The following is a 547-nucleotide window of genomic DNA, read 5'->3' on the forward strand; positions in this document are numbered from 1 at the left end:
TCAACCCCTAGCCTGGGAACCTCCATATGCCGCGGGAGCGGCCCAAGAAATAGCAACAACAACAAAAGACAAAAAAAAAAAAAAAAAAAAAAAAAAAATTTTTTAAAGCAATGACTTGATGGTCATGTCATTCCTGTGCTCAAAACACTCCATTGTTTCCTCTCAGTCAGCGTCAAAACCAAATCTCTATCACACTCTAGTACACATTTTGCATAGTCTTGAGTTGCCATTTAACCGACTCTTCCCTGAACAAGTGTACGTGCTCCAAGGAACCTGTGGTCTTCGCTTGAGACACAGAAGAACCTAGGGTCTTAGCTCCCTTCTGAAGAACATTCCCTTTGATATTTGCCTAGAAAGACACCCTCCTACATGCTTTTTGAAGCTATTTTCTCCAAAATTGTAACTATATTAGAGATACTGTGCAGAAAGCTGATTTTCCCAACTGCGATCAAGCCACGATCGTCTCTCACCTGGACTATTGCAAAGTTGACCACCCTAATTATTCTGCCCACCTAATTTATTCCCCACACTACACCCATTCTTTTTC

At 41.3% G+C, this 547-nt stretch overlaps 1 non-coding gene across 1 annotated transcript; it reads right to left on the reverse strand.

Moving 5' to 3' along the window:
* MIR9794 (microRNA 9794) lies at positions 224–318 on the reverse strand. Its single transcript, NR_128476.1, has one exon. It is a non-coding gene; the product is annotated as a microRNA 9794 (primary transcript).

This window comes from Sus scrofa, chromosome X (genome assembly GCF_000003025.6).
Source record: "Sus scrofa isolate TJ Tabasco breed Duroc chromosome X, Sscrofa11.1, whole genome shotgun sequence".
Classification (NCBI taxonomy): Eukaryota; Metazoa; Chordata; class Mammalia; order Artiodactyla; family Suidae; genus Sus; species Sus scrofa.